The 14,608-nt window shown below is 36.6% G+C and overlaps 1 protein-coding gene across 9 annotated transcripts in view; it reads right to left on the reverse strand.

The window, feature by feature from the left end:
• SOX6 (SRY-box transcription factor 6) overlaps positions 1-14,608 on the reverse strand; it is a 379,444-nt gene that overhangs the window by 266,382 nt on the left and 98,454 nt on the right. For 3 of the 9 annotated variants that reach the window (XM_075502213.1, XM_075502215.1, XM_075502210.1), the window contains exon 1: positions 3,639-4,126. The exons of 2 other annotated variants lie outside the window; for them this stretch is intronic. The gene's annotated coding sequence lies outside the window, so the exon portion shown is untranslated. Of the gene's footprint in view, positions 1-3,638; positions 4,127-9,683; positions 9,805-14,608 lie in introns of those variants that run through there. 4 more of the 9 variants (XM_075502217.1, XM_075502216.1, XM_075502211.1 and 1 more) reach the window with 2 other exon arrangements.

A 14,608-nucleotide genomic window follows, 5' to 3' on the forward strand; every position in this document is an offset into this window, starting at 1 on the left:
TCTTCTCTCTTTGCAGCTGTTTAAAATATAATTATTTTCCATCAGACAGTAAAAATGCTAGTCCCAAAGGCAAAATGAAGTCTTACAAGATTTCTCTCTACATTATCAGAGATGGATCAAGTGCCAATAAACACCTATGTACCTAATTGGCAGTTTTGAAAAACACAGAACACTTAGCAGCTTGCGCTGAAATGAAAACCCACAAGATACTAGGCCTGTTTTATTCAGGTGTTTTAGACTAGGTAGGTTTAAGGTTTATTTTCAGTTCTAACATTTTACAATTTATTTTCTTCTAGAAGGAGAGTTCTAATGTTTCTATATTCTCTCTTTAATATCTTGTAGAGATAGACACCTGTATGCAAAGTCACGAGTTCACCCTGGATTTATCGTTTTTTCATGACACAACCTTGTAATTTTACATCCAACCACTCTAAGCTGCTGATGCTCCGTAAGGACTCTGTAAAAGCCGGAGTTGTTCATGAGCTCTTTTGGTAATATAACAGCCTGAAGCACAGCTAAGCACCAGCTGCACCATATTTATCTACTTGTTTATGAAAGAGTTTCCCCCTCATTGTGTGGATAACTGACCTTAGCCATAGCTAATAAGACATGCGCTTCCTTGAACTATGCAGCTTTACACTGAATCTTATAAAATACTTCAGTGTTATCCATATAGCCTCACTGAGCTCCTAATGAACTGAAACACATTCTCTCTCCAGTACTGGCATCACAGACAAGGTGTGGTCCAAGGAACAAAAATAACCTGGCCCAACCTCTGCTTTGGCCATCTGCTTCTGTAGACAAGCTTCTTGCTGCCTACCACCAGGTTTTTATAAAGCAGAGAATCAAGCAACGTATAGATATTTATGCTCCACCCTACCCATCATCTCATCTTACTGCCCCAACCATGTAGTGACAAGAATGGCTTGCTTGCTGCAGGCTAAATGCTTCAGCAGCCTCCCCTAAATTGCACGTGTGTTTCCAGATGTATGTCTAGTTAGTCAGAGACCTCTGGAAATTCATCACTTCTCAGCCTTAAGCCTTTAAACAGGCTGGGAACTACACAGTCTGCATTGACGAAAATGCAACAATTTGACTTAACGTGAAAACCCTGCTCAGTCAAACTAGTTCCACTAAATCAGATGATGTTCTTATCAATCTATTCCAGACACATACAACTTTTTTTTTTTTTTTAATACGCGGCTGAGAAGCTACAACTGGCACAAAAGCAAAGATCGCGTCAGCTGTAAAGCCATGCTGAACTGACTTGGTAGGGGGACTTTTTTCACAGATTACACTGTGATATTGTTGAATTTGAAACAAGTCACTGGAATGTCAACAAAGACAGTTTCTGCTTGATATCTTTTGTTTCCATTTTTTATTTAAGAATATTACTTTTACCACAGTTGATTTAAATTATAATTAAAGAACAGCTAATTTACACTGGCTTACAGTTGGGGGGGTTCAAGACTGTTTCTCTTCAGTCGCAGGTAGTATTTGATGATTTAGGATTCTGCCAATAAGCTAATACTTACAATAAATTTCAAAATTATTATTAAAGTCTGTCAGTTGAACCAGTACAGTGCAAGAGCTCAGTTGTCAACTACATATACATACAAAGTACAATAAATCTTGAAATAATACTTCAAAATCCAACCAATTTGTCTAATTTGTGGGTTAGTGCACACATAAGTAATGCAATCACCTTAATCATTCCAAATAAGCATACAGCGAGTTTCATTTTGTTTTGGTTTGGTTTTTTTCCCCAACAGCACTACACTAGTTGTTCCTGATGATGTTCCAAGCAGAGCATTCCAAAGAGTCACTCGTGCAGGAAAACAGTTGAGCTAAACTCAGTTGCCAGCTCTTTTCTAATTTTAAGTTTAGCTTTCCCATTCTGAAGCAAGCATTCTTCTCCAACACTACTTAAAAGAGCTTATCTAATTTAACTTTCATTTTTTCCTTAAACATCTGGGAAACTTCATTTCTCTAATCAGTTTCTTACTTTCCTCCACTAATTACAATCTTGTTTTTTCTACGTATATCATTTCCTGTGTGATAATTTTTTCATCATTGGTTTTCTTGCTCTTTATATATTTCCTAGATGCTGGTGTTCAAATTCAGGCAAAGCACCTTATTTGTGTTGTTGCCATTCTCCTTAAAAATACTCAGATAAAATGTGCCACAAGAAGTTATTTGCCTCTCTGTATATCTGAATATTTAGTATAGCTTCCAAAATGCCACCATTTCTTGCCCTGATAGCTCCATCATTAGCAAATTCTAGGATTTTAATTTACTCTAACGTGATGAGCTCTCCTTCAGAAAATTGGTTACCAGCTGTCTCTCTGCTCAAGGAGGCCAAAGTCACACACAAAACAATGAAGCCTGTCAGACAAACGCCACTTCTCCGTTTCACTTTCGTCACTGCCTGTTCTTCTCTTCTTTCCCTTTCTCCTTTGCCCTAGGCCATATCTTAATCCCATTCTCAAAATCAAAAGGTTTCTTCCTTTCTGTATGGCTCATGAACAGTTACCACATCGAACTTAATTGCTACACGGGCTTAGCCTTCAGATTTGGGTTACTTTCTGTTTTTATCTGTATTTTCATTCTTGTACCACCACGCTCCCTTTCACGTAGCTTTCAGGCTATTTCATAGACATAGGCTAAAATCTGGAGATGGTAAACTCTTTTCCACCAAGACAGATACTGTAGTAACATCATATGCATATTGAATTGCACTCTACAAGCAAATTAGGATTTTTTTAAAAGCTACTAATTTAAGTAACAGCATACAACTTAGGAAAAGTCATTAAATACTGTATGCAGACTTTCTAAGTTCTACAGTATTAGACCATTATTTAAAAGATTTTACACTTCTCTCATATAATAAACTAAATGGTGAAGATGACATTGAAAAAATAAATGTTTACCATACCTATTGATTAGTATCAGCAGCACAAATAGACATTTCAAAGTTTTCCCAAGACAGAGCTTTGAGTCTTTAGAAAATTACCAAAATTATAAGAAGATTATGTTCAATTGATCTAATGGTTTGGTTTGCACTTCTCTGTATAAACACAGTGGTATGTTTACCAAACATCCATTTCCTTCTAACCCCAGATCACAGATTTTTGAAACCCCACAAAAAAAAACTTTTTAATGAACACAAATGTGTTCACAATATCAAAACAAACTTGAATAAATCATTCATACAGTGTGAAAACTGAAGTCTAATAACTCTGTGATTGGAAGAGCTCTGCAACATAAAAGTTTCCATAAACCTCCACAATATGTTCAAGCACAACTAAAGACAGACTTACGTAATATATTAGGTTGCAATTGCAAAGGACTCTTCAGGTTTCGTAATCAGTTCTCACACTTAACCACAAACAGGTAAAGAATTGTTACGATATTTCACAGTTACATACATTGCATAGCTTAGAAATGTATCTTCTTACCAAAGTTAAAACACAATTTCAATTTCTTTCATTCATCTGAGGAAACTGAGGATCAACATATGCTGTTTCATATGCTGATAGTTTAAGTAAATCAACAAAGATTATTTTTAAAACTAAACTCTCTTACAACGAAAAACAGAAAGAAAAGACTTTATTCCTTTGAGAAGATGTCTAGCTTACCTGGCTTTGCCATTCCACACCGACAGCCTGAACAATATTATCAGCTCTTCAGGTACTAATTCTTGCTAACTGGAAGGATATTTTCTCTCTTGCTGGATTAATAATCAACTTTCCTGATAGTTCATTTGTAATTCTCTCCTGGTTAACCCTTTGCAGGGCTCCCATTTTGAACTAAGCAGCCTACACTGTTCAGTTCATTTTAATACAAAAATAACAAAACATATGATAGTACAAACATGACAATTAAATAAAGAGCTAAAAAGAAAGTTTAAGAATAGATTATCTTAAAAAACTAAAAGCTTGTAACTACTTAAAATAAGACTTTCTTTCTTTTAAAGACTCTACTTACTAAACCTAGGAGCCAGTAAACCAATGCATCAACAAACTGAAAGTTGTAAAGTCCAATGGCTCATACGACAGCACACTCCCATGAAGCTACTGCTCAACCTCTCATCTTCGGTGTATGTGTAAATACGACACATGCCTGCTGAATTCTGAAAATAACATATTTTATTATTGAATAGTGTGCTGAGAAATTACCACAGTTATCAGTTTGTGCAAGGCCGTCCATCTGTGTTGTCAGAAAGCAAGAGCAAGAGTGGCCAGGAGTAAAAATGAGATAAGAGAGGCCCAGAATAGCTAAAAAGGGGAGTTCAAATAAGGTCAGAACAGTTTAAGATGGGATACCTAACAATTATACGTAATTTTATTTTTCAAAGGTAATAGTAGCAAATTACGTACATTTTATCAGTTTCATAAGAATTCAATATATTTTGGCAGCTCTGTTGTGAAATGAGTAAAACTACTATAAAACAAACCCAGTAAAGGGATCTAGTATAGGAGGGTGAAACATTCTGGAAATCCTGACCTAAAGAAACTAGTCTTTGTCTGGGGGATATAAGATGGACCTTGGGATGTGCTTTGATTGTGGACAGAGGGAAAAGGAAGAGAAAAATAAATTTGTTGCATGGATGACTGAGGCATAATGCTGCAAAAATGGAGAAATCATAAGAAATGCTTTGCTTTTTTTTTTTTCTGGAAAACAATTACTTGGGGTTTTGGATGCTCTAGGAAAAATATGAGATGACAGTTCTATTCACTAACAGAAATGCTTTCCTGGTAAATTGTGCTATAGCTGTTTTATTAAATAATACTGCAGGACTTTTGTTTTTTTCCTTAGACAAAGGGACAGAGTCTCCAAAAGTTACTGCATAGCACAGAAGAGACTTACCCATTTCCCTTTGCGTAAGAGCAGTCCTATAGCAAACCTATTTTTACACAACTGTAGGTCTCTGCTCTGTCTACTGCTCTCTCTTTTCTGCAGCACCTAATACAGCTGCTGTAAACTTGCTATGATATGTGCTGTAGAATTTATGATAAAATGCTATAAAGTGTTGAGGCAAATTTATTTCATATTTATAGTTAATTTTATTCTGTGTGTGTTTGAAGGAAAACCTTTTAAGAACACCAATAATGTGAGAAAGCTACAACAACTAAATTTATTGTTAAGTATCACATCAGTGGTACTCCTGGGGGCTCCTCTTCATGGGAAGAAAGCTTAAACAACATTTTCTAACACATTGGATTGCTTCCCAGAGATGTGATGGCCTACAGAGGCAGTGCTGAACAAAGCAGGCTGGAATAGTAAGTCAGTAAACAACCCTTTTCAGAGGATGGTCACAAATAAGTGCAACTTTGTCTAATAAAGGCAAATTATAGTTATCTTTTGTTCTTTAGAAGGTGCATTATCTTTCTCTCCTGTTCCACCTGACTAAACGGGTGGTATCTCTTCTATCACCTGACTGAGTGGTTGGCTGGAAATAATGGGGCAAAACAATCCCCTATTGTTACAAGAGACAATGACCTTTCATGTCCTTGGAGCTCGCCATGACCTTTCATCTTTCCTATCCTCCAATGGTCTCTCCTAACAACTAAAACTACACCCCGTTAGGCTGAATTCCAGATTGTCATAAAAAGCCCCGTCCTTTCGAAACAAAACCAATTTTTACACCAAGGTGGAGGAGAAACACAGGTCCATTGTTCCCGCACAGATGGAAGTTAGAGTTACTAAGGCAACAGCTCTAATCCCCCTTTTTACCACCTTTTTCACATCATTGGCCTATCAAGTGTGCTACCTTTTAACTCATAAGCTCAAAAGCTGGTAGTCTAACTGACTGCCCTAATTAGCTACGATTTTCACAGTACAGACAACATGATGAGCTAATCGAAATTTGCAAAATAATGACGTACCTCCAGCAAATATTCCTCCTCCTGAGGCCCAGTCTTAGAATAACAATAATGAGACCATTATTAGAGGAGGGCATTAAAATGCTGCACTGCTGCTAAACAGAGAACTTAATTGTTCTGGTCTTGTCCATTGAATCAACAACCTATTGTTGTGGACTTGAAAAATAAAGGACTGGAGAATGGGTGCCATAATGATTGGTCTGTGCTGCCATACCAGCACTCTGTAGAATTGTTTTCCTTTTGAAACTCTTGATGGACTAGTAGTTTTGTTTAAAAGTAATATAAAAGGCAATTGTCTGGATAAAAAGTCCTATTTATTGAAATCTTTAGAAGCAGTTGCATGGATTTGTTCATGACCCCCAAGATAAAAACATAGGGACCATACTAATGCTATTTGTAGAGACCACTGCTTGTAGTGACACTAGATAACGCTGTCCTGTCTAGCTACTGCAAAAGGAAGGCAGGCATTTCCTTTGCAGACAGAAATCATGACAGAAGGTCAAATAGTGGACAGGCCCAATTCATCTGTAAAAAGGAAGATGTTTCATTAAAAAAAAAAAAAAAAAAGAGAGAATGACCTAATATATTTGGTCATCATTTAAAATTCTGAGTTTAGATCAAACTGATAAAGGTATGCCTAAATTAGTCACAACACAGGACTTTTTTGTTTGGTTAGTTGGTTAGATATTAAAAATTATAGACTTTTTTTTTTTTTCCACCTCTTCTATAGAATTATACCTTAAACTTTGTAGTTGGGAAACTGAATAATATACCTTGAGATGTAGTGACTCAACTGATGTAAAACGTAACTTAGTGTTAGCTTAGGATATTTAAAATTGGGACGGGGAGGAAGAGATATCTAAAACCTCTGGAATGTCTTTTAATCTTTTTTTTTTAATTGATAAGAAAGTAAACTCCACAGCTTTTCACAAAATGTTTAAGATAAACATGACCTTGAGAAAAAAAATACTCTCCCAAATCAAAAAATCATAGTTTTATTACATCAAATCATTGTTAAATAACACTGTCCTGAATTTCTCTCAGCTTTCACTGCAATAGAGTAGTTGAAAACATATAAGCAATAACAGATTTACACTTTGGAACAGAAATTAAAAGCGTATCTTATTGTATTTTTTATAGTTACTTCTCTTAATGTGTGTTTCTACATACAAATTACTCAAAAATAGGCTATGACTCTAGGTTAATATAAACGATCAGAAACAACAGAATTTGGGCTTGCAAGAGTATCCATTGGTACTTTGCTATTTATTTCAATGGGAAAAAGTTTAGGTTTTAATTTTTTCTTATTCTTATCAACATATTGTAAATCAAAATGAGGGGGAAAAAATGTGAAAAGGAAAAAAAGGGGGAAGAAAACTTAAAGTTAACGGTTAACCCAAAAGGCATTTTCAGCAGTCCTTAGAACTTCTTGCATAATGTAAAGTTGTCTTGCATGTACTCACAGAACACATTTTCTTTAAACTCGGGGTCTTTTCTGTTGTAAATTGAAAAATGCCTAATATAAAGAAGTATTAAATTGTAAATAAGACCTCTTGGTTTATTCAATCCATGCTTTGCTTCATTTATCTTCATCTTGTTAGGCTAAATTAATTAACAATCTCTGTGTTGCACACTTTCTCTTTTCATTACATCAAATAATGGCCTGGATATGGGAGAAAACCCTCACCACAGGGATCTTGAAACACTACCTTGAGGAAGAGTCTCTTACATATGTATTGCTGTAGCAATATTAACTAGCTAGATGTTACAACATTTATTAAATGGATTCTTCATCGCTTTAAAATAATTATCCTTCTTTTTTGAGATATAAAAATATTTTTTAAAAATTAGAGGCTTGCAATAGATCACGTTTACAATTTGTAAGCCACAAGTATTAAAAGAAAGTACCTAAATTCATCAATAGTTTTACTCAATGTTTTATTTAATATAAAAAACCCTGCACTTGAACACAATTTTTGGCCAACTGTGTATACAGTCCCAAACGTATTAATGTGTCAAATTACTCAAACCAAGTTGCTGTATCATTTGTCTGTGAATGTTCTGTATATAATTAATTGGATGTCTGGGACAGTTTCATTGGTAAATCTGGTTATTTTAATACTGTAATGGGGAGCAATGTGCTAAACTATTAGGCAAGTTTTCTTCCTTTAACCTACATTATGGCATCTAGAGCAAAAGGACAAAACAGTAAAGCCTTTTTTAATCTCACCCTGATCAAACAACCCTCTTTCTCCAATCACAGCTTTGTGCGTGATATCTTTCTGCTACTGTTTCTTATTTAATTAAAACAGACACTGACAGAAGGACATGGATTAGGACTGTAATGATGCATTTACTTAGATTAATCGGAGGCTCCTTTTGGAGTAATGGCTTAAACAAAGAACAAAAGGAAATTGTTATGAAACAGCCTTTTATCCCAGGCAAAGGTCACATTATGAGGTTTTTAATTTTGTCAGCCTCTGTTATATTGGGCCTTGCTACTGGAACATGAGAAGTGCTTCTCTCTCCCTCTCCCCTGAGCCAAGCCAGTTATTATAATACAGCCATTAAAGCTGCAAATTAAAATGTCTGATTTTAAAACAGGTTGCTTAGCTTTCAAAACCCTCTAATTAGCATGTTGTGCATTGTTGTGAAGGAAAGAAACCTAAAATGCTAATGACCTGCTGCCAGGTGACCACACTGCTGTGCAAAATAATACAGACCCTTTCAAGTAGTAGTAATAATAATAATACCCAGCTCTTACAAATTACCCAACTCCAGGTCTACTCTGCACCACATGTGCTTAAAGAAACAAGCGTGCATCCAGCCAAAAGATCAGAGTTCAGTAGTCAGCACAAGATTGTTGTATGTTAACTGGAAAGAAGTCTTTGCCCATTCAGACACTGTAAGGAAAGAGAAAAACATTTGAAACCACCATGGGCCAGGTGATACTCGGACCAGGCACAAAGAAAAGCATGAAATGGAAAATTCTTCCCCTCTCAGACAGAAACTACAGATACACTTCTGTAAATCTCAAAAGAGCCCGCCCCAACTTGCTGTGATAAATTCTGCTTCTGTGCTTTGTTCACAAAAAGGCAATAATGCACTAAAAGACCCCAAATACAGGTATATTTTTGTCCTTTCTCAGTTTACCATTCATTGTAACCAGTTCACTGAACATACAAAATTAAGTTAGAGCTGCCAAATCTTGAAATTTTTCCACAAGTCTTGTGATATTTTCTTACAATATGCTACAGGAGAAAGTCTGATAATGCAACTTCAAAGACTCAAACCAAATAGAAAACATTTTCTTAAACCTCATAGTACTTGAATCTCTGGTTTTTTGAATACTTGAGTTTTAGCAAAGTTACTCACTTCACACAAAATTGCAAAAGAAAAGAACTCCCAGTGACAAAATATACCATAAGTGACTTCCTTTTTTGAAATCGTAGCTGCAAAAATATTCATTAGTCTTCTGCACCGCCTAAACTGTACACAGACCCAACCCTTCTCTAGTCACAGGGTCCACATCTCTGGCAAGCTGAAATGTCACACAGTACCCAGAGGCACACAACCTGATACTAGCGAACAAGCTAAACCTTGCTGAAAGTGCCAACGTTGGCTCAAAACAACAGCAGCAGAGGCTGCTGTTCAGCACGCCAAAGAATACCTTCCTGAAAAGTCTGGGATAATTAGCCCACTTGACCTGTTTTTTACCAACAGTTAAGAAAAAAAGGCTTTCTCTGTAACTTGACGTCTTTGCCATAAAGATCCCGGTCCAACCCCCTCCAAACATACCAGCATAGCGTGACAGCGCTCTTCCGAGGTCACGGTAGTAGGAAATTGGATGAGATGTTGAGAAGCTGTGCTGGCCTTGACGTCTGTTCATTCGCAGAAGTCTCCACCCTTCAAGTGATCCCTGATTGACCAGTAAGGGACAAAAATGACTGCAAAGGGGCTTTTCAATCATTTTTAATCCCTTATTGCATTATGTTTTACTTAAAAGTTCATCAGTCCAGAGGCAAGGTACTGTGTGATTCCAAATTCCAATGCCCGCAAAATGACTATTCAACGGAAAGCACATTTCAATTCCTCTCCAGATAAATTACAAACCAGCCAGGTTAAGCAAATTATAATATATAAAGGACCATGGGTGTGGTTTCACCTCAAACCCATGTGTCAACATTCTGTATTGCTTGTCTCTATTTTACACAGTACAGGCCAGATTCTGCCACGTCGTTGCCATTACACTCCCTCACGATATAGTCCCGATCCTGAAAAAAATTTGACAACTTGCCCTTGAAAATATTGACACAATTCCATGCAAGTCACTGAAATGACCTACATAAAAAGCGAGAGTACAGTTATTTGCAAAGATAGTAATTTCAATTTACTTAACACTCAAACACCTGAGCTGCTTAAAAGGTGGCAAACAAATTCTGGTAAACAAAATGTTAATAAAATTAATTATGTAGTAGTATTCTATCTGGTTAAAAATATGCTGAACTTCATAATAGTCTTCTACAACTTCGAGATATCACTGTCATCAGCCAGTACCGCCATTTATTTATTTATTTAAACTTAACTTCTGTTCTGCCAAGATAATCACATCTTAAGATACGAGAAGCTGTTTTCACAGACACATGTATCATCCACTAGTGTTCCTTGGCTGCCGCTTAGTTGTTATTTTTTCCTGAATAAGACCACCTCTGCGAGACAGAAAACACTCTGCTAAGTTTATTTATAAAAAAATACGCTAACATCTAATGAAAAACAGACTTTGTGCAAAGTGATAGGTGGCTCTATCCTTTAAAACTCACAGTCAGGAAATGACCATTATTTTCATTTGTGGCTGTGCACGTACTATGTTTGTAGAATTCATCCTAACAGTGTATTTTAAAGGCATCTTGCAATGGCTACTGCATTGATATGCACAATGCAAATACACTGTTTCCCAAGAGTTCTATTTGTTCCTTAAAATATATGAAATATGCCAATGCTCTTTTAGTGAACAAGTAATAAAATCTGCATTAGTATCCGACACAGAGTGTGAATTCATGCCTTAAGATCAGAGCTGCTTAGATAGCAAATTATCTGCATCATTTCACATTTACCAGCTAGAGAGCTGTCCAGGTACAGTCTGTATACAGTCAGCATTAGAACAATCAATGTCTACATGAATACAGGACTTTGTGTCCTGTGGTTCTTGCTGAATATCCATGTAGTACATAGAAATATATGTAAAAGAACAACAGTAATCCAGTAATCTAAGACTTCAATGTAGGAGTCTGACAAGAGTCAGGCTGGCACAGCAGCAGCTAGTGGCATGGCACAGTGGAAACACTAGTAAAGCAGTCAAATACTCAGTAATCATGCTGGTTTGGTGCAGAGTAAGACACTGATTGGGCTTTGATACATTACAAGTTCAACTGGGCCCATTAAAGTACATCTCTGAGTAACTATAGTGCTCTGTCATGTTGATCCCGGAAACTCTGATGGCCAATACAGAGCAGAAAAGACAATCTGCTTTCTCATTTCTTTGAACATCACTTTCACACACCCAAGCAAAAGTCACAATATGCTCTGCACTGATGTATAGCAGAATAAAATGTATTTCTGGGAAAAAAATCATCAAGTCATAGAGATTTCACACATAATAATGTAAGCATATTTATATATGCTTAATATAATCATGTAAGCATAATGTAAGTCAAAACATGAAGAAAAGGGAAGTCGGTTCCTTCTAAATATGTTTTTTTACTCAAGTAGCCCCACAGATTAGTGTGTGTGGTTTATATATATATATATTTACAAAAAATTGAACCTGTATAATATGGAACTGTATATATGGAATTATATATACATAATGGAACCCATACAACAGTCATACAATGGAACCCAATCCTGTTTTTCAAATTATCAGCTTGTTCCCCCAACCACTAGCACTGATTATACAGAACAGCAATTTTCTCTATCTTCATATACTGTGAAAGAATAGTTCTTGTCTCTGAGCACCAGTAACAGCTCTCTGGGTTTGTCCCATTATGCACAACCTATGTCAGTTTTTTCCATGTATCCTTCTCTACAGGTTCTCCACATCCTATTCCACCTGGTCAGTCCATACTGGTATCACTGTATGCACAGCTTTGTATATCTGTCAGATGAGAGAAAGCAGAGCTGTCTGCGCTTTGGGTTTCCAAAAGACTGCATTTGGGCCATACAAAGTAGCTCTTTTTCAGCCCTAAGAACTACAGGAGCAAGCAACTTACATATTTGAATTCAAGTCACTTATCAGATTACAACATTCACCACTAGAAATGCTTGTTACTATTTAACTCTTCTTGCAATCCTATATATCCCATCTCATTCTAAAACTTCATTCCCATCTGATTTGTGATAAACATACAAAACAGTGTTCAAATCCCTAATAAATTTCTTATTTGGTTTTGGAACTGTTGCCCCTATGAACATATCACTGAACTTTTGACCTAACATCTTAAACTCTCTTCGCAATTGGAATCTTCATATTTTCATATCTGCTAATTTTTTTAGTCCTGAAGATAAACTAGATAAACAATGGAACAAAAAAATCACACAAGCAGTCAACTCCACTCTTTTGGCTATTATCACTTCATTTAAATAAATGATAGGGCTATTATATTCCAAACTGTCTTCTGCAAGAGAATACTGATCTATGCAATTCATCACTGATTTTATAGTGAGCATCGGAAATTGTGATAAACTATTTCATATTATATGCAATAGAAAAACTTCCTATATAGTTTCAAGTGCAGATAATATACTCAATAATCACTTCAAAAATATTTTTGCATTCTAGTATGCAAAAGTAGCCTGCACAAATTACGTGAAAATTTCACCCCAATTAAGTGAAAAGAAAATTATCGACATGCAAATTTGCCTTGCATCTCAGTTCAGAAACACAGGCTAGGTTTCAAGAGAAACTGGGCCAGATGTAAGGCATTTCAGTTTGCTGGTGAACCCAATATGAAATAGCTCATACACAGAAAGGCATAATGCGTATATAATTACAGTGTCATACTCATACACAAAAGATAGACACGTGGTGAACTTCAATACCCCCTCAAAAAATAATTCACTAGGCACCTTCCAGCATTTAACTTTCAATCTTCCCACTAGTCAAAAGTTCCCAATCGGTATTGCCTAATGAAGGGGGCACACAGAAGAGTAAGGCATATTTTTGCCTCAGTACCTGGCATGCTAATTACCTTTTTATGCCTTGGTTTACCCGTGTGTAAAACAGGAGAAACAAAACCTTTATAAATCACCTTTCTAAACTGCTTTGAGATCTGCTGATAAAGAGGGAATGAGGGAAACAATCTCTAAGCAGTCTGAAACAGGTAGCACTTCAAAACAAAACAAAACCAAACAAATGAACGTTAAGGTTTGGGGTTTTTTGGTTGGGTTTGGTTCGGTCTTTTTTCTTTCTCTAATGTTGGAGCTTTCAATACCCAATCAGCCAGTCATAGTGCTGCATTGTTTTATTATAAAGTGGATCAGAACAGACAAATTAATCAAGTGGGGACAGTGAGTGCACTTTGTTTACATGCTATACCCTGTACATATCTTTCCTAGGTTCAGACTGAAATCCAGCTCCAGCTGCAACAGCTTTCAGGCCGACAAACCTCCCTGGAGCTGTGCCACACAGTGCTTCAGACCTGGAAGGTGCTGCAGGCAGGCACTTTCACTACACTTCTTAAAACCCCATATGTCAAATTTTCACACATTAAACATTCCTGCAAAGGTATACCTGTCGCAGTTTAATGATATGCACCATCCAATCTTTGGGCACTCATTTCTTCTGCCCATATAATTATCAGGATTTTAAATCTTTCATTTCTAAAGAGTGGAATTTCTAAAGAGTGGAATTAAAATATATAACCTATTAGAAAGAGGATACTCCTAACTACAGTATAGAGACTCATTTATAGTTCCCTCTCAAAGAGCTTAGGGTAATAGATTTTGAAAATGTGTCATTTTTGATATATATGAATATTTTGGGGTATATCTAAATCTTTACAAAATTTCCACTGCTGACACAGCTGGAAACTCTGTCACACTGATGGAAACTAAAGCAGTTTAGTAAGCAAAGTAATGCAAATAAGTCGAACCACCTAAATTTTTTAATTATTGTAATCAATTCAGTGTTCCACCAAGCTAACTTAGCATGGTTATAAAAGTCTTGCTGGTAATCACAGAGAATGAGCTGTACAACTGCCTGGTTTCTTCAACATTTGTGAAAAATAGGATTATCCCAAACGGGTTTTGAAAACACAGGGTTTCTGACTTTTCATATATATATATATAATCTTTTATATATATGCGCACATATACGTATGTGTGTATGCATACATATATATACCTACATGTACAGTTACATTTCAGCAAAATCATTAGGTTGTGTTCTCGGCCTTTTCTTCAAAGCCCAGCAGTTAAAGCAGACGGCAACACGGAGCCGTTTCTCAGCTCGGGTCCCTGAAAGGGGACTGGGCGAGGTGCAGGACAGAGCAGGTGCCGCAGGTGAGCGGCCCCAGGAGCAGACGCCTCAGCCAGGGAGGAGGCAGCAGAACTAAGGGGAGGAGAATGAGAACGGCAACAGCTTGGGAGAGCTCCGGGACCCCCTACAAAACCCAGGAACTTCTGCCCAGCATCTGCATTTGATAGGAAACATTGGCGAGCGCTTC

The sequence above is a fragment of the Mycteria americana genome, chromosome 5 (genome assembly GCF_035582795.1).
Source record: "Mycteria americana isolate JAX WOST 10 ecotype Jacksonville Zoo and Gardens chromosome 5, USCA_MyAme_1.0, whole genome shotgun sequence".
NCBI classification, from domain to species: domain Eukaryota; kingdom Metazoa; phylum Chordata; class Aves; order Ciconiiformes; family Ciconiidae; genus Mycteria; species Mycteria americana.